A 17,500-nucleotide genomic window follows, 5' to 3' on the forward strand; every position below is an offset into this window, starting at 1 on the left:
TCTATTATAGCCCACTACGGGTCCAAACATACGCCGGGTGGGGCTTTTCTGTTGTCTATCTTCCTGTCCGGGACTACAGTAGAAGATAGTTGCACCAGAAGCAGTGAAGTGGAACTGAACCTGACACTACGTGGTTGAAAACCGAGTGCCCTAGACAAGTAGTCATGTTTACGTCTAAAGATAAAATAAAAAAGAAATAGCACGAGTGGGGTTCGAACCCACGCGGACAATTGTCCATTGGAACTTAAGTCCAACGCCTTTACCACTCGGCCATCGTGCTGCTTGCATTCAAGCCTCTAGAAATAATGTATCTATTTATGGAGATCAAAGAAACCATGCAGCCTAGAGGGAAATGGTTTTAAATTCTTTCATGTCTAATGAAGTGCTCAATACACAACCAGTTAACAGTTCATTTACGTATCTCACTTTCCAACCTCATGGTTCCAGTTTCAGTCCCACGGTCTGGCACCTTCGGCTTGTGTTTCCCACTATAGGCACGTGCCAAACAAATCCTTGTGAGTGGATTTGGTAGACGAAAAGTAAAAGAAGCCCGTCTTGTGTGTGTGTGTGTGTGTTTCTCTGTGCGTGTGTGTTTCTCTGTGTGTGTGTGTTTCTCTGTGTGTGTATGTTTCTGTGCGTGTGACTGTGTGCGCGTGTGTGCGTGCCTGTGTGCGCGTGTCTGTGTGGGCGTGTCTGTGTGCGCGTGCGTATGTGTGTATCTCTCTGTGTGTTTGTGTGCGTGCGCCATGGTGTGTGTGTCTGTGTGTATGCGTGTGTTTATAGGCGTGTGTGATGTATACGAGCGCACGTGTGTATGTGTGTATGTGTGTGCGTATGTGTGTGTTTGCGTGTGTGTGTGATTATATCTGTGTTTGGCCCCCAACTCTACCTTCCCTTCACAAGTAGTGTTGGTGTATTTGCGTCCCCATAAGCTAGTGGTTCGGCAATAGAGACCGATACATTAAGTACCAAGAATAAGTACCTGGATTCACAAATAATTACTGGGATTGACTAAATATTCATGGCTATGCCACAGCATGGCCGCATACTAATGACTGAAACAAGAAAAAACATAAAAGATAAAAGATACACACATACACATACACACAGACAGACATACATACACACATAAGTTTGTATGTGTATATGTGTATGTATATGCATGTGCGTATGTATGTGTATATGTATTTGTGTGTGTATATATGTATGTATGTATGCATGTATGTGTATGTGTGTGTGTGTGTGTATGTGTGTGTTTATGTATGCATGAGTGAAATCGCGTGGCTTAATGGTTAGAGTACTGGGCTCTCGATCGTATGATTTTGAGTTCGATTTTTGGTAGCCCGTTACCTCTTTGTGTAAGACACATTCTGCGTGAAGTTGAATCTACCTGGAACCACGGTAATGGGTTGTGGAGTTCTCAGCCACTTTTATTTAAATTTCTCGGTCAGGCTGTTCCGTTCCTCGGATCAACTGGTAACTCTCACCGTCGTAACCCATGGTGCGCCAGGTTTTGTATGTATGTTTGTATGTATGTATGTATGTATGTATGTTGTTGTTGTTGTTGGCACTCCATCGCTTACGACGACGAGGGTTCCAGTTGATCCGATCAACGGAACAGCCTGCTCGCGAAATTAAGGTGCAAGTGGCTGAGCACTCCACAGACACGTGCACCCTTAACGTATTTCTGGGGGAGATTCAGCGTTACACAGAGTATGAGAAGACTGGCCCTTAGAATTACAGGTAAACAGAAACAGGAAGTAAGAGTGAGGGAAAGTTGTTGTGAAAGAGTACAGCAGGGTTCACCAGCATCCCCTGCCGGGGCCTCGTGGTGCTTTAGGTGTTTTCGCTCAATAAACACTCACAACGCCCGGTCTGGGAATCGAAACCGCGATCCTATGACCGCGAGTCCGCTGCCCTAACCACTGGGCTATTGCGCCTCCTGTATGTATGTATGTGTGTATGTATGTATGCACGTATGTATGTATGTTTCTAGGTCTTTACGTATCATCGGTTGCATCGTAGTCATGTGTTGTACGCGGCTTAGCACTTGGCACTGTTTCCCAGCCATGGCATCCTTGTACGCTAGGCAGCCCGGCCTTTCCTTTCCCATTCTTACGCTGATCATATCAAGAAATATACTTGTCTGCTCACTTCTGTGACTTTCTCCACGTTTCAAGAGAGGCCGCCATGGATGTGGTGACACCCGCACAGGGATTCTAATATTAAGTAACCCCTCCAATCCAGCCAACCATTCTCTGTTCCTCTCTCTTTTAATGAATTTAAAGAGACCGCCATTAACAGGAACTTCTCCAAAAGGCGGCGAACTGGCTGAAGCGTTAGCACCCCATGCAAATTACTTAACGTCATTTCCTTCGACTCGACATTCTGAGTTCAAATTCCACTGAGGTCCACGCTGCATTTTATCCTTTCGGCGTCCATAAAATGAATACCAGTTGAGTACTGTGGTCGATGTGATCGACTTAGACGCTCCCACGAAATTGCTGGCTTTGTCTCAAAATTTGAATCCCTAAGTTGTCCAGTGGCACTCAGCCACTCTCGAAGCACTCGAATCTTTGTTCAGTACCACTGCGTGGTAACTAGGGCAAGTATCTTCCACTATAGCCTCGGGCCGACCAAAGTCTTGGTAAACGGAAACTGAAAGAAGCCTGTCGAGTATATATATTTATGTGCGTGTGTCTTTGTCTGTGTTTGTCCCCCCACCATCGCTTGACAACCAATATTGGTGTATTCTTGTCCCCGAAATCTGGTGGTTCGGCAAAGAAAGAACCAAAATAACCATAGAATAAGTCCTCACGTCGAATTCTTCGACTTATGGCGGTACTCCAGCAAGGCCGCAGTCAAATGTATATATCGTCTATCTTTCATCTTTTACTTGTTTCAGACATTAGACTACATCGAATGAATCGATCGCAGTACTTATTGCTTTTTTTTTTTACAAAGCCTTGTACCTATTCCATCATTCATCTTTTGCCGAACCGCTTGCTTACGGAGACATAAATATATCAACACCGGTTGTCCAGCAGCGGCGGCTGAGCAAACATAGACACAAAGACACACAAACACACAATCACACTCATTATATATCTTTATATACACACACATATATATATATATATATAAATATAGGGGAGAATATACAAAAAATAACAACAGACGAGGACAGGTGGTGTAAATAACAAAAGTATATATTAGTATGACGCTCGGGAATACGGAAAGTCTTTGACGTTTCGAGCTACGCTCTTCAACAGAAAGAATACGGAGACAAGGAGAAAAACACGGAGAAAAAAAATTGAATAGTGTTCAGTCAACGGTCAATCATAATAATGGCCGATCATAACAATGACTGACCGGAAGTTAGAAATTCTTATTTCAGGAGAGCTAAGAAAGGGGGAGATAACAAACGGTGATCGGGAACGAGGGGCTGTGTGTGGGAGGTAGACTGCTGGTGATCTTGACGTATGTAGTGTGAAAATGGGGGAAGGGAGAAAGGGAGAAAGTAGTTGGTCAGTTGTAGTGTGTGCGTGGTGTGATGCGAGGGTATTGGTGTGGTGTGATGTGAGGGTGTTGGGAGGTGGGGAAGGCATGGGTGGAGTGTGGGTAGAGGTAGGGGTATGTGGGTAGGGAGGGGTATGTGGGTAGGGGTGGGTGGTGGGTGTAAGGAATTGGATGGGGTGGAGTGGGAAGGTAGAGTAGGAGTGTGTTGGGGTGTGGTGGGATGAGCTTATGAGGGGGTGTTGACGAGGAGGGAGAAGGGGAAGGTGGATGTAAGAGAGGGGGAAGATGGGTATGGGAGGGGAGAGGAAGAGAGGAGAGAGGGTGGGTATAAGAGAGGGAAGGGGGATTGAGAGAGGGGGAAGGTGGGTATGGGGGGGGAGAAAGAGAGGAAGAGAAAGAGAGTGAGAGAGAGGGAAGAGGGGTATGGGGGGGAAGAAGAAAGGAAGAGAAAGAGAGTGAGAGAGAGGGGAAGAGAGTGAGAGAGTAAGGGTGAGAGAGTAAGAGTGTAGAGAGTAGGAGAGTAAGAGTGTAGAGAGTAAGAGTGAGAGAGGGGGGAGTACGGGAGAGGGGGGAGGGGGAGAGAGGGGGAGTACGAGAGAAGAGAGTGAGAGAGAGTAAGAGAGAGGAGAGAAAGAGGAGTGAAAGAGTAGGAGAGTAAGAGTGTAGAGAGTAAGAGTGAGAGAGGGGGAGTACGAGAGAAGAGAGTGAGAGAGAGTAAGAGAGAGGAGAGAAAGAGTAGGGGTGAAGAGAAGTGGGAGTGGAGAGAAGTATGAAGAGAGGTGAAGAGACGTACAAAGAAGTAGGAGTCGGAGCAGGAGGTGGGGGAGGGGAGAGATGGGTGGTAGGAGGGAGGATGGGGGAGAGAGACAGGAGGAGGGGGTTAGATGAAGAGTGGAGGGGAGTTGAGCCCATGTGGCGCAAAGGAGCGAAGATAGAAGATTAATCCCTGTTCACGGCGCAAACGGGAGTCCGGATGGCCCCTGTGCATGGACAATCCAAACACATAAATATATATATATACACGCGCACGCACACACACACACACACACACACACACACACACACGACAGGCTTCTTTCAGTTTCCACCTAACAAATCCAGTCACAAGGAAGTGGTGGGCTCGAGGTTAATGCCTCACTTATCGGGACTGAGCCCGGAATTCTGTGGCCAGAAACAGAAATATGTAAATGAGCTGTTAATCAGATTATAAAGTCTCTAATTATTAACCACGTCATTAGACATGAAAGATTCTAAAACAATTAGCGCTTGACTGGATATCATGAACAGATACATTATTTCTGGGTTCAAAGACGCTAGCAGCACAATGTCCGAGTGGTTAAGGCGTTGGACTTAAGTTCCAATGGACAATTGTCTACGTGGGTTCGAACTCCACTCGTGTTAGTAATCTTTTATGTATTAGGCACAGCGATGGCTATGTGGTGAAGAAGCTTGATTTGCAACCACGTTGTTTCGTGGTCGGTCCCAATGCGCGATTTCTTGTGCAAGTGTTAGTGGGGTGGGGCTTTTCTATTTTCTGTCTGTCTCCCTATTAGTCCTCCCGTCTGTCTTACCTGCTTGTTCTGTGTTTGTGTGTGTATATATATATGTGTGTGTACATATATGTTGTTTTATTCTTTTAGCGTTTTACTTGTTTCAGTCATTTGACTGCCGTCATACTGGAGCACCGCCTTAAAAGGGATTAGTCGAAGAAATTATAAGCCTAGCACTTATTCCATCGTTCTCTTTCGCCAAACACACCATAATCGGTTGTCAAGCGACGATGGGGAGGAACAAGAACAGATATACATAAATATATACCTATATATATACCATGGCTTTTCGTCCGACTCGACATTCTGAATTCAAATTTCGCCGAGGTCGACACTGCCTTTTATCATTTCGGCGTCCATAAAATGAATACCAGTTGAGTACCGGGGTCGATGTGATCGACTAAATCCCTCCACCGAAATGTCTGGCTTTGTTTCAAAATTTGAAGCCAATAATAAGCTCTCCAGGGGTACTCAGCCACTCTCAAACCACTCGGATCTGGGTTCAGTCCTATTCCGTGGTAACTTCGGCAAATGTCTTCTACTAAAGCCTCAGTCCGACCAAAGCCTTCGTAGACGGAAACTTAAAGAAGCCTGTCGTGTATATATATATATATATATATATATATATATATATATATATATATATATATATGTGTGTGTGTGTGCGTGTGTATGTGTGTGTGAGTCATTGTGTCTGTTTTTGGCAGAAGCAGCGGAGTGCAGCTGAACCCGACACCACGAGGATGAAAATCGAGCTCGCTAATCACATACTCATGTGTATGTCTAGAAATAAAATAAAAACGAAATAGCACGAGTGGGGTTCGAACCCACGCGGACACTTGTCCATTGGAACTTAAGTCCAACGCCTTAACCACTCGGCCATCGTGCTGCTTGTCGTTTATCTTCTGGAAATAATGTATCTGTTTATGGAGATCAAACCAGAAGCTACTATAGCCTTGAGCCGACCAAAAGCCTTGGTAGATGGAAACTGAAGGAAGCCCTTCGTGTATATATATTTATATGCGTGTCTCTGTGTCTGTGTTTCTCCCCCCACCATCGCTGACACACACACACACACACACAACGACCTTCTCTCAGTTTCCGTCTATCAAATGCAGTCACGAATAAGTGGTCGGCTTGGGGCTAATGCACAAATTATTGAGACTGAGCCTGGGATTCTGTTGCCAGGGGTTAAGACGTAGGACTTAAGTTCCAATGGACAAGTGTCCGCGTGGGTTCGAACCCCACTCGTGCTAATGTTATTTTTTATATTTTACTTTCAGGCACAGGGATGGCTATGTGGTGAAGAAGCTTGATTTGCAACCACGATGTTTCGTGTTCACTCCCACTGCGCGGCATCTTATGCAAGTATCTTCTATTATAGTCCTCGACCAGTGCAAATATTAGGGGATAGTGCTTTTGTAGTTGTTCCTACGTGGAAATGCACCCCCTCTTTTGTTATGCATATGCATACATATATATAAGTGTGGGGGGTGCGTGTGTGTGTCTGTGTGTGTGTGTATGTGTATATGTGTATGCATGTATGTATATATGTATGTATGTATGTATGTATGTAACTATGTATGTATGGGAAAAGTGTGGAGTGGAGTGAAAGCATGTAAGAGGAGAGGATAACACGTGTAAGACTCAAAACAGATCCAAGGAAGAATGCATCGCGACGGTGAATGACAATGACCTTTTTGCGTGCACAGTCTGCGACAGGCAATGCCTGGCTTTGGCTGAGCTCAAAGCTCATCTGCAAACCCATGGAAAACGAGCCTCCACCAACTATTCTGTCTCTATGTCTGTGTAGACCTTTGAATGCAGTGTCTGCCAGAAGTTTTGCAAATCCAACGGAAGCATCAAAAGACATTTTAAGATCCACAAAGATCAGAATTTATCTGCAGCTCTTGGTGGTCCACGTCGGATGTGCAGTCTGTGTGGATGTCTTTTCAGAACATTGTCTGGTTAAAAAACCCACATCAGATGCCGTGATGGTGCTAAGGCGTAGGTAGAGGATGTGGTCAAGCGTTGCATAAGGAGTAGACAACTACCACCATATCTATGTATGGATGAGTATATATATATTCTAGTATTAAGACCTGTAATGGCCATTCTGGACGAAAACAAATGAAACATGATGTAGAGTTAAACTAAGGATTAATAAAAGCATTGAAGGGTTTCAGTAGAAAAGATCCCCCTCACTATCACTTTCGTAGATCAGGACTACAGTACAAGATCCATGCACAAGAAGCAGCGAACTGCAGCAGAACACGATACCACGTGGTTGAAAATCGAGCTCCCTAAGCACATAGTCTTGTTTATATCTAAAAGTAAAATAAAAATGTGATAGCACGAGTGGGGTTCGAACCCACTTGTCCATTGGAACTTAAGTCCAACACCTTAACCACTCGGCCATCGTGCTGCTTGTGCTTAAGCCTCTGGAAATAATGTATCTGTTTATGGAGATGAAATCAGACATGCAGCCTAGAGGGAAATGCTTTAAAATTCTTTCATGTCTAATAAAGTGGTCAATTCTCAACCAATTAACAACTCATTTACGTATCTCACTTTCCAACCTCATGGCTCCAGGTTTAGTCCCACTGCCTGGCACCCTGCGCTAGTGTCTCTTGCTATCGGCAAGGATGAAAATCGAGCTCTCTAATCACATACTCATGTTTATATGTCTAAAAATTAAATAAAAACGAAATAGCACGAGTGGGGTTCCAACGGATTATGAAGTCTCTAATTATTAACCACGTCATTAGACATGAAAGAATCTAAAACAGCACGATGGCCGAGGGGTTAAGGCGTTGGACTCAAGTTCCAATGGACAAGTGCCCGCGTGGGTTCGAACCCCACTCGTGCTAATGACTTTTTTTATATTTTACTTTCAGGCACAGGGATTGCTATGTGGTGAAGAAGCTTGATTTTCAACCACGTTGTTTCGTGTTCACTCCCACTGCGCGGCATCTTATGCAAGTATCTTCTATTATAGTCCTCGACCAGTCCAAATATTAGGGGATAGTGCTTTTGTAGTTGTTCCTTCGTGGAAATACACACCCTCTTTTGTTATGCATATGCATACATATATATATATGTGTGTGTGTGTGTGTGTGGGTGGGTGGGTGTGTGGGTGTGTGCGTGCGTGTGTGTGTCTGTGTGTATGTGTATATATGTATGCATGTATGTATATATGTATGTATGTATGTATGTATGTAAGTATGTATGTATGGGAAAAGTGTGGAGTGGAGTGAAAGCATGTAAGAGGAGAGGATAACACACGTAAGACTCAAGACAGACCCAAGGAAGAATGCATTGCGACGGTGAATGACAATGACCTTTTTGCGTGCACAGTCTGTGACAGGCCATGCCTGGCTTTGGCTGAGTTCAAAGCTCATCTGCAAACCCATGGAAAACGAGCCTCCACCAACTATTCTGTCTCTATGTCCGTGTAGACCTTTGAATGCAGTGTCTGCCAGAAGTTTTGCAAATCCAACGGAAGCATCAAAAGACATTTTAAGATCCACAAAGATCAGAATTTATCTGCAGCTCTTGGTGGTCCACGTCGGATGTGCAGTCTGTGTGGATGTCTTTTCAGAACATTGTCTGGTTAAAAAACCCACATCAGATGCCGTGATGGTGCTAAGGCGTAGGTACAGGATGTGGTCAAACGTTGCATAAGGAGTAGACAACTACCACCATATCTATGTATGGATGAGTATATATATATTCTAGTATTAAGACCTGTAATGGCCATTCTGGACGAAAACAAATGAAACATGATGTAGAGTTAAACTAAGGATTAATAAAAGCATTGAAGGGTCTCAGTAGAACAGATCCCCCTCACTATCACTTTCGTAGATCAGGACTACAGTACAAGATCCATGCACAAGAAGCAGCGAACTGCAGCAGAACACGATACCACGTGGTTGAAAATCGAGCTCCCTAAGCACATAGTCTTGTTTATATCTAAAAGTAAAATAAAAATGTGATAGCACGAGTGGGGTTCGAACCCACTTGTCCATTGGAACTTAAGTCCAACACCTTAACCACTCGGCCATCGTGCTGCTTGTGCTTAAGCCTCTGGAAATAATGTATCTGTTTATGGAGATGAAATCAGACATGCAGCCTAGAGGGAAATGCTTTAAAATTCTTTCATGTCTAATAAAGTGGTCAATTCTCAACCAATTAACAACTCATTTACGTATCTCACTTTCCAACCTCATGGCTCCAGGTTTAGTCCCACTGCCTGGCACCTTGCGCTAGTGTCTCTTGCTATCGGCAACGATGAAAATCGAGCTCTCTAATCACATACTCATGTTTATATGTCTAAAAATTAAATAAAAACGAAATAGCACGAGTGGGGTTCGAACCCACGCGGACACTTGTCCATTGGAACTTAAGTCCAACGCCTTAACCACTCGGCCATCGTGCTGCATGTGGTTTACCTTCTGGAAATAATGTATCTGTTTATGGAGATCAAACCAGACATGCAGCCTAGAGGCTACTATAGCCTTGAGCCGACCAAAAGCGTTGGTAGACGGAAACTGAAGGAAGCCCGTCCTGTATATATATTTATATGCGTGTCTTTGTGTCTGTGTTTGTCCTCGCACCATCGCTGACACACACACACACACACACACACACACAACGACCTTCTCTCAGTTTCCGCCTATCAAATCCAGTCACGAATAAGTGGTCGGCTTGGGGATAATGCACAAATTATTGAAACTGAGCCTGGGATTCTGTGGCCAGAAACAGAAATATGTAAATGACATGTTAATCAGATTATGAAGTCTCTAATTATTAACCACGTCATTAGACATGAAAGATTCTAAAACAATTAGCGCTTGACTGGATATCATGAACAGGTACATTATTTCTGAGTTCGAAGACTCCAGCGGAACGGTGGCCAAGTAGTTACGGCGTTCGACTTAATTTCCAATGGACAAGTGTCCGCGTGGGTTCGAACCCAAGTCGTGATAGTAATCTTTCATGTATTAGGCACAGCGATGGCTATGTGGTGAAGAAGCTTGATTTGTAACGACGTTGCTTCGTGTTCGGTCCCAATGCGCGATTTCTTGTGCAAGTGTTAGTGGGGTGGGGCTTTTCTATTTTCTGTCTGTCTCCCTATTAGTCCTCCCGTCTGTCTTACCTGCTTGTTCTGTGTTTGTGTGTGTATATATATATGTGTGTGTACATATATGTTGTTTTATTCTTTTAGCGTTTTACTTGTTTCAGTCATTTGACTGCTGTCATACTGGAGCACCGCCTTAAAAGGGATTAGTCGAAGAAATTATAAGCCTAGCACTTATTCCATCGTTCTCTTTCGCCAAACACACCATAATCGGTTGTCAAGCGACGATGGGGAGGAACAAGAACAGATATACATAAATATATACCTATATATATACCATGGCTTTTCGTCCGACTCGACATTCTGAGTTCAAATTTCGCCGAGGTCGACACTGCCTTTTATCATTTCGGCGTCCATAAAATGAATACCAGTTGAGTACCGGTGTCGATGTGATCGACTAAATCCCTCCACCGAAATGTGTGGCTTTGTTTCAAAATTTGAAGCCAATAATAAGTTTTCCAGGGGTACTCAGCCACTCTCAAACCACTCGGATCTGGGTTCAGTCCTATTCCGTGGTAACTTAGGCAAATGTCTTCTACTAAAACCTCAAGCCGACCAAAACCTTGGTAGACGGAAACTTAAAGAAGCCTGTCGTGTATATATATATATATATAGGTGTGTGTGTGTGTGCGTGTGTATGTGTGTGTGAGTCTTCGTGTCTGTTTTTGTCAGAAGCAGCGGAGTGCAACTGAACCCGACACCACGAGGATGAAAGTCGAGCTCGCTAATCACATAGTCATGTGTATGTCTAGAAATAAAATGAAAACGAAATAGCACGAGTGGGGATCGAACCCACGCGGATAGCTGTCCATTGGAACTTAAGTCCAACGCCTTAACCACTCGGCCATCGTTCTGCTTCCGGTTTATCTTCTGGAAATAATGTATCTGTTTATGGAGATCAAACCAGACATGCAGCCTAGAGGCTACTATAGCTTTGAGCCGACCAAAAGCCTTGGTAGACGGAAACTGAAGGAAGCCCGTCCTGTATATATATTTATATGCGTGTCTTTGTGTCTGTGTTTGTCCCCCCACCATCGCTGACACACACACACACACACACACAACGACCTTCTCTCAGTTTCCGCCTATCAAATCCAGTCACGAATAAGTGGTCGGCTTGGGGCTAATGCACAAATTATTGAGACTGAGCCTGGGATTCTGTGGCCAGAAACAGAAATATGTAAATGACATGTTAATCAGATTATGAATTCTCTAATTATTAACCACGTCATTAGACATGAAAGAATCTAAAACAATTAGCTCTTGACTGGATTTCATAAACAGATACATTATTTCTGGGACAGTGAAAGTCAGCAGCACGATGGCCGAGGGGTTAAGGCGTTGGACTCAAGTTCCAATGGACAAGTGTCCGCGTGGGTTCGAACCCCACTCGTGCTAATGTCTTTTTTTATATTTTACTTTCAGGCACAGGGATTGCTATGTGGTGAAGAAGCTTGATTTGCAACCACATTGTTTCGTGTTCACTCCCACTTCGCGGCATGTTATGCAAGTATCTTCTATTATAGTCCTCGACCAGTCCAAATATTAGGGGATAGAGCTTTTGTAGTTGTTCCTACGTGGAGATACACCCCCTCTTTTGTTATGCATATGCATACATATATGTATATATATATATATATGTGTGTGTGTGTGTGTGTTGTGTGTGCGTGCGTGTGTGTGTCTGTGTGTATGTGTATATATGTATGCATGTATGTATATATGTATGTATGTATGTATGTATGTAAGTATGTATGTATGGGAAAAGTGTGGAGTGGAGTGAAAGCATATAAGAGGAGAGGATAACACACGTAAGACTCAAAACAGACCCAAGGAAGAATGCATCGCGACGGTGAATGACAATGACCTTTTTGCGTGCACAGTCTGTGACAGGCCTTGCCTGGCTTTGGCTGAGCTCAAAGCCCATTTGCAAACCCATGGAAAACCAGCCTCCACCAACTATTCTGTCTCTATGTCCGTGTAGACCTTTGAATGCAGTGTCTGCCAGAAGTTTTGCAAATCCAACGGAAGCATCAAAAGATATTTTAAGATCCACAAAGATCAGAATTTATCTGCAGCTCTTGGTGGTCCACGTCGGATGTGCAGTCTGTGTGGATGTCTTTTCAGAACATTGTCTGGTTAAAAAACCCACATCAGATGCCGTGATGGTGCTAAGGCGTAGGTACAGGATGTGGTCAAACGTTGCATAAGGAGTAGACAACTAACTCCATATCTATGTATGGATGAGTATATATATATTCTAGTATTAAGACCTGTAATGGCCATTCTGGACGAAAACAAATGAAACATGATGTAGAGTTAAACTAAGGATTAATAAAAGCATTGAAGGGTCTCAGTAGAACAGATCCCCCTCACTATCACTTTGGTAGATCAGGACTACAGTACAAGATCCATGCACAAGAAGCAGCGAAGTGCAGCAGAACACGATACCACGTGGTTGAAAATCGAGCTCCCTAAGCACATAGTTTTGTTTATATCTAAAAGTAAAATAAAAAGGAAATAGCACGAGTGGGGTTCGAACCCACGCGGACACTTGTCCATTGGAACTTAAGTCCAACGCCTTAACCACTCGGCCAGCGTGCTGCTTGTGCTTAAGCCTCTGGAAATAATGTATCTGTTTATGGAGATGAAATCAGACATGCAGCCTAGAGGGAAATGCTTTAAAATTCTTTCATGTCTAATAAAGTAGTCAATTCTCAACCAATTAACAACTCATTTACGTATCTCACTTTCCAACCTCATGGCTCCACGTTTAGTCCCACTGCCTGGCACCTTGCGCTAGTGTCTCTTGCTATCGGCAAGGATGAAAATCGAGCTCTCTAATCACATACTCATGTTTATATGTCTAGAAATAAAATAAAAATGAAATAGCACGAGTGGGGTTCGAACCCACGCGGACACTTGTCCATTGGAACTTAAGTCCAACGCCTTAACCACTCGGCCATCGTGCTGCTTGTGGTCTATCTTCTGGAAATAATGTATCTGTTTATGGAGATCAAACCAGACATGCAGCCTAGAGGCTACTATAGCCTTGAGCCGACCAAAAGCCTTGGTAGACGGAAACTGAAGGAATCCCGTCCTGTATATATATTTATATGCGTGTCTTTGTGTCTGTGTTTGTCCCCCCACCATCGCTGACACACACACACACACAACGACCTTCTCTCAGTTTCCACCTATCAAATGCAGTCACGAATAAGTGGTCGGCTTGGGGCTAATGCACAAATTATTGAGACTGAGCCTGGGATTCTGTGGCCAGAAACAGAAATATGTAAATGACATATTAATCAGATTATGAAGTCTCTAATTATTAACCACGTCATTAGACATGAAAGAATCTAAAACAATTAGCTCTTGACTGGATTTCATAAGCAGATACGTTATTTCTGGGACGGTTAACGGCAGCAGCACGATGGCCGAGGGGTTAAGGCGTAGGACTTAAGTTCCAATGGACAAGTGTCCGCGTGGGATCGAACCCTACTCGTGCTAATGTGTTTATTTTATATTTTACTTTCAGGCACAGGGATTGCTATGTGGTGAAGAAGCTTGATTTGCAACCACGTTGTTTCGTATTCACTCCCACTGCGCGGCATCTTATGCAAGTATCTTCTATTATAGTCCTCGACCAGTCCAAATATTAGGGGATAGAGCTTTTGTAGTTCTTCCTACGTGGAAATATATCGCCTCTTTTGTTATGCATATGCATACATATATATATATAAATGTGTGTGTGTGTGTTGGTGTGTGTGTGTGTGTGTGCGTGCGTGTGTGTGTCTGTGTGTATGTGCATATATGTATGCATGTATGTATATATGTATGTATGTATGTATGTATGTAAGTATGTATGTATGGGAAAAGTGTGGAGTGGAGTGAAAGCATGTAAGAGGAGAGGATAACACACGTAAGACTCAAAACAGACCCAAGGAAGAATGCATCGCGACGGTGAATGACAATGACCTTTTTGCGTGCACAGTCTGTGACAGGCCATGCCTGGCTTTGGCTGAGCTCAAAGCTCATCTGCAAACCCATGGAAAATGAGCCTCCACCAACTATTCTGTCTCTATGTCTGTGTAGACCTTTGAATGCAGTGTCTGCCAGACATTTGGCAAATCCAACGGAAGCATCAAAAGACATTTTAAGATCCACAAAGATCAGAATTTATCTGCAGCTCTTGGTGGTCCACGTCGGATGTGCAGTCTGTGTGGATGTCTTTTCAGAACATTGTCTGGTTAAAAAACCCATATCAGATGCCGTGATGGTGCTAAGGCGTAGGTACGGGATGTGGTCAAACGTTGCATAAGGAGTAGACAACTACCACCATATCTATGTATGGATGAGTATATATATATTCTAGTATTAAGACCTGTAATGGCCATTCTGGACGAAAACAAATGAAACATGATGTAGAGTTAAACTGAGGATTAATAAAAGCATTGAAGGGTCTCAGTAGAACAGACCCCCCTCACTATCACTTTCGTAGATCAGGACTACAGTACAAGATCTATGCACAAGAAGCAGCAAAGTGCAGCAGAACACGATACCACGTGGTTGAAAATCGAGCTCCCTAAGCACATAGTTTTGTTTATATCTAAAAGTAAAATAAAAAGGAAATAGCACGAGTGGGGTTCGAACCCACGCGGACACTTGTTCATTGGAATTTAAGTCCAACGCCTTAACCACTCGGCCATCGTGCTGCTTGTGCTTAAGCCTCTGGAAATAATGTATCTGTTTATGGAGATGAAATCAGACATGCAGCCTAGCGGGAAATGCTTTAAAATTCTTTCATGTCTAATAAAGTGGTCAATTCTCAACCAATTAACAACTCATTTACGTATCTCACTTTCCAACCTCATGGCTCCACGTTTAGTCCCACTGCCTGGCACCTTGCGCTAGTGTCTCTTGCTATCGGCAAGGATGAAAATCGAGCTCTCTAATCACATACTCATGTTTATATGTCTAAAAATTAAATAAAAACGAAATAGCACGAGTGGGGTTCGAACCCACGCGGACACTTGTCCATTGGAACTTAAGTCCAACGCCTTAACCACTCGGCCATCGTGCTGCTTATGTTTTATCTTCTGGAAATAATGTATCTGTTTATGGAGATCAAACCAGACATGCAACCTAGAGGCTACTATAGCCTTGAGCCGACCAAAAGCCTTGGTAGACGGAAACTGAAGGAAGCCCGTCCTGTATATATATTTATATGCGTGTCTTTGTGTCTGTGTTTGTCCCCCCACCATCGCTGACACACACACACACACACACACAACGACCTTCTCTCAGTTTCCACCTATCAAATCCAGTCACGAATAAGTGGTCGGCTTGGGGCTAATGCACAAATTATTGAGACTGAGCCTGGGATTCTGTGGCCAGAAACAGAAATATGTAAATGACATGTTAATCAGATTATGAAGTCTCTAATTATTAACCACGTCATTAGACATGAAAGAATCTAAAACAATTAGCTCTTGACTGGATATCATAAACAGATACATTATTTCTGGGACAGTGAACGTCAGCAGCACGATGGCCGAGGGGTTAAGGCGTTGGACTCAAGTTCCAATGGACAAGTGACCGCGTGGGTTCGAACCCCACTCGTGCTAATGTCTTTTTTTATATTTTACTTTCAGGCACAGGGATGGCTATGTGGTGAAGAAGCTTGATTTTCAACCACGTTGTTTCGTGTTCACTCCCACTGCGCGGCATCTTATGCAAGTATCTTCTATTATAGTCCTCGACCAGTCCAAATATTAGGGGATAGAGCTTTTGTAGTTCTTCCTACGTGGAAATACACCACCTCATTTGCTATGCATATGCATACATATATATATATATATATATATATATATGTGTGTATGTGTGTGTGTGCGTGCGTGTGTGTGTCTGTGTGTATGTGTATATATGTATGCATGTATGTATATATGTATGTATGTATGTATGTATGTATGTAAGTATGTATGTATGGGAAAAGTGTGGAGTTGAGTGAAAGCATGTAAGAGGAGAGGATAACACACGTAAGACTCAAAACAGACCCAAGGAAGAATGCATCGCGACGGTGAATGACAATGACCTTTTTACGTGCACAGTCTGTGACAGGCCATGCCTGGCTTTGGCTGAGCTCAAAGCTCATCTGCAAACCCATGGAAAACGAGCCTCCACCAACTATTCTGTCTCTATGTCTGTGTAGACCTTTGAATGCAGTGTCTGCCAGAAGTTTTGCAAATCCAACGGAAGCATCAAAAGGCATTTTAAGATCCACAAAGATCAGAATTTATCTGCAGCTCTTGGTGGTCCACGTCGGATGTGCAGTCTGCGTGGATGTCCTTTCAGAACATTGTCTGGTTAAAAAACCCACATCAGATGCCGTGATGGTGCTAAGGCGTAGGTACAGGATGTGGTCAAACGTTGCATAAGGAGTAGACAACTACCACCATATCTATGTATGGATGAGTATATATATATTCTAGTATTAAGACCTGTAATGGCCATTCTGGACGAAAACAAATAAAACATGATGTAGAGTTAAACTAAGGATTAATAAAAGCATTGAAGGGTCTCAGTAGAACAGATCCCCCTCACTATCACTTTCGTAGATCAGGACTACAGTACAAGATCTATGCACAAGAAGCAGCAAAGTGCAGCAGAACACGATACCACGTGGTTGAAAATCGAGCTCCCTAAGCACATAGTTTTGTTTATATCTAAAAGTAAAATAAAAAGGAAATAGCACGAGTGGGGTTCGAACCCACGCGGACACTTGTCCATTGGAACTTAAGTCCAACGCCTTAACCACTCGGCCAGCGTGCTGCTTGTGCTTAAGCCTCTGGAAATAATGTATCTGTTTATGGAGATGAAATCAGACATGCAGCCTAGATGGAAATGCTTTAAAATTCTTTCATGTCTAATAAAGTGGTCAATTCTCAACCAATTAACAACTCATTTACGTATCTCACTTTCCAACCTCATGGCTCCACGTTTAGTCCCACTGCCTGTCACCTTGCGCTAGTGTCTCTTGCTATCGGCAAGGATGAAAATCGAGCTCTCTAATCACATACTCATGTTTATATGTCTAGAAATAAAATAAAAACGAAATAGCACGAATGGGGTTCGAACCCACGCGGACACTTGTCCATTGGAACTTAAGTCCAACGCCTTAACCACTCGGCCATCGTGCTGCTTGTGGTTTATCTTCTGGAAATAATGTATCTGTTTATGGAGATCAAACCAGACATGCAGCCTAGAGGCTACTATAGCCTTGAGCCGACCAAAA

At 43.5% G+C, this 17,500-nt stretch overlaps 16 non-coding genes across 16 annotated transcripts; 4 read left to right on the top strand and 12 right to left on the bottom strand.

Annotated features, from left to right (window-relative positions):
- Positions 1 to 197: 197 nt before the first annotated feature.
- Positions 198 to 280, bottom strand: Trnal-uaa (transfer RNA leucine (anticodon UAA)). The gene has a single exon. It is a non-coding gene; the product is annotated as a tRNA-Leu (tRNA).
- Positions 281 to 5,875: 5,595 nt separating this feature from the next.
- Trnal-uaa (transfer RNA leucine (anticodon UAA)) lies at positions 5,876 to 5,958 on the bottom strand. The gene has a single exon. It is a non-coding gene; the product is annotated as a tRNA-Leu (tRNA).
- A 1,461-nt stretch (positions 5,959 to 7,419) lies between these two features.
- Positions 7,420 to 7,494, bottom strand: Trnal-uaa (transfer RNA leucine (anticodon UAA)). Its single transcript has one exon. It is a non-coding gene; the product is annotated as a tRNA-Leu (tRNA).
- Positions 7,495 to 7,856: 362 nt separating this feature from the next.
- Positions 7,857 to 7,939, top strand: Trnal-caa (transfer RNA leucine (anticodon CAA)). Its single transcript has one exon. It is a non-coding gene; the product is annotated as a tRNA-Leu (tRNA).
- Positions 7,940 to 9,064: 1,125 nt separating this feature from the next.
- Trnal-uaa (transfer RNA leucine (anticodon UAA)) lies at positions 9,065 to 9,139 on the bottom strand. Its single transcript has one exon. It is a non-coding gene; the product is annotated as a tRNA-Leu (tRNA).
- A 285-nt stretch (positions 9,140 to 9,424) lies between these two features.
- Trnal-uaa (transfer RNA leucine (anticodon UAA)) lies at positions 9,425 to 9,507 on the bottom strand. Its single transcript has one exon. It is a non-coding gene; the product is annotated as a tRNA-Leu (tRNA).
- A 1,473-nt stretch (positions 9,508 to 10,980) lies between these two features.
- On the bottom strand, positions 10,981 to 11,066 carry Trnal-uaa (transfer RNA leucine (anticodon UAA)). Its single transcript has one exon. It is a non-coding gene; the product is annotated as a tRNA-Leu (tRNA).
- A 458-nt stretch (positions 11,067 to 11,524) lies between these two features.
- Trnal-caa (transfer RNA leucine (anticodon CAA)) lies at positions 11,525 to 11,607 on the top strand. Its single transcript has one exon. It is a non-coding gene; the product is annotated as a tRNA-Leu (tRNA).
- A 1,120-nt stretch (positions 11,608 to 12,727) lies between these two features.
- Positions 12,728 to 12,810, bottom strand: Trnal-uaa (transfer RNA leucine (anticodon UAA)). The gene has a single exon. It is a non-coding gene; the product is annotated as a tRNA-Leu (tRNA).
- Positions 12,811 to 13,095: 285 nt separating this feature from the next.
- Positions 13,096 to 13,178, bottom strand: Trnal-uaa (transfer RNA leucine (anticodon UAA)). Its single transcript has one exon. It is a non-coding gene; the product is annotated as a tRNA-Leu (tRNA).
- A 455-nt stretch (positions 13,179 to 13,633) lies between these two features.
- On the top strand, positions 13,634 to 13,716 carry Trnal-uaa (transfer RNA leucine (anticodon UAA)). Its single transcript has one exon. It is a non-coding gene; the product is annotated as a tRNA-Leu (tRNA).
- A 1,122-nt stretch (positions 13,717 to 14,838) lies between these two features.
- Trnal-uaa (transfer RNA leucine (anticodon UAA)) lies at positions 14,839 to 14,921 on the bottom strand. The gene has a single exon. It is a non-coding gene; the product is annotated as a tRNA-Leu (tRNA).
- A 285-nt stretch (positions 14,922 to 15,206) lies between these two features.
- Trnal-uaa (transfer RNA leucine (anticodon UAA)) lies at positions 15,207 to 15,289 on the bottom strand. The gene has a single exon. It is a non-coding gene; the product is annotated as a tRNA-Leu (tRNA).
- A 461-nt stretch (positions 15,290 to 15,750) lies between these two features.
- On the top strand, positions 15,751 to 15,833 carry Trnal-caa (transfer RNA leucine (anticodon CAA)). The gene has a single exon. It is a non-coding gene; the product is annotated as a tRNA-Leu (tRNA).
- A 1,121-nt stretch (positions 15,834 to 16,954) lies between these two features.
- Positions 16,955 to 17,037, bottom strand: Trnal-uaa (transfer RNA leucine (anticodon UAA)). The gene has a single exon. It is a non-coding gene; the product is annotated as a tRNA-Leu (tRNA).
- A 285-nt stretch (positions 17,038 to 17,322) lies between these two features.
- On the bottom strand, positions 17,323 to 17,405 carry Trnal-uaa (transfer RNA leucine (anticodon UAA)). The gene has a single exon. It is a non-coding gene; the product is annotated as a tRNA-Leu (tRNA).
- Positions 17,406 to 17,500: the final 95 nt, after the last annotated feature.

This window comes from Octopus bimaculoides, chromosome 4 (assembly GCF_046866305.1).
Source record: "Octopus bimaculoides isolate indiv1 chromosome 4, ASM4686630v1, whole genome shotgun sequence".
NCBI classification, from domain to species: Eukaryota; Metazoa; Mollusca; class Cephalopoda; order Octopoda; family Octopodidae; genus Octopus; species Octopus bimaculoides.